The 634-nt window shown below is 43.2% G+C and overlaps 1 non-coding gene across 1 annotated transcript; it reads right to left on the reverse strand.

Moving 5' to 3' along the window:
• Window positions 1-100: 100 nt before the first annotated feature.
• Window positions 101-188, reverse strand: trnay-gua (transfer RNA tyrosine (anticodon GUA)). The gene is given in 2 exon segments: window positions 101-136; window positions 152-188. It is a non-coding gene; the product is annotated as a tRNA-Tyr (tRNA).
• Window positions 189-634: the final 446 nt, after the last annotated feature.

Raw genomic sequence — 634 nt, forward strand, 5'->3', positions numbered from 1 at the left:
GAATGCTCTTTTGCCTTCCAACGGTGGACTGTGAAGCTCTGCTTGTTGATGCCAGAAACCCAGCCAAGCAAATGAAAGGTGGACAGTTTAAAAAAAGACCTCCTTCGAGCCGGAGTCGAACCAGCGACCTAAGGATTTCCAACACTTCTATCTACAGTCCTCCACTCTACCAGCTGAGCTATCGAAGGCGCTAGGTTTAAGACTGAACCTCTAAAAAAAGGACAAATTGTGAGATTAACAATGAAAGTGACACACATTTTTAATCGGATAAATTGGGGATTATTTGCTTGTTCCGTTTAATTTAGTTCACAACTTATTCTCAATGTCCAGGTGGCAGTTAGGAATGAGGCTACAAAATGGCAAGTCCATGACATGAAAACCACATGGCATTACACCCTGCAAAAATAGTGAAGCAGTTACAAAGTAGCGATGAAGATGTTCATTCAAGAATCAAATGACTGCCAGTCTGGAGCTTATTTCCACGTTAATCGGCGAGCTTGTCGGAGTGATTGAGGGACGATTGGCAACCACAAAGCATGTGCGCATCTCTCATAGACATTAGAACGGGTGTGCAACATACGCCTTTTGTGGAATAAAAGATGCGTGCATGGAGATTTGTCCTTTCTTCTGGACT

This window comes from Sinocyclocheilus grahami, unplaced genomic scaffold (assembly GCF_001515645.1).
Source record: "Sinocyclocheilus grahami isolate Dianchi unplaced genomic scaffold, SAMN03320097.WGS_v1.1 scaffold2367.1, whole genome shotgun sequence".
Classification (NCBI taxonomy): domain Eukaryota; kingdom Metazoa; phylum Chordata; class Actinopteri; order Cypriniformes; family Cyprinidae; genus Sinocyclocheilus; species Sinocyclocheilus grahami.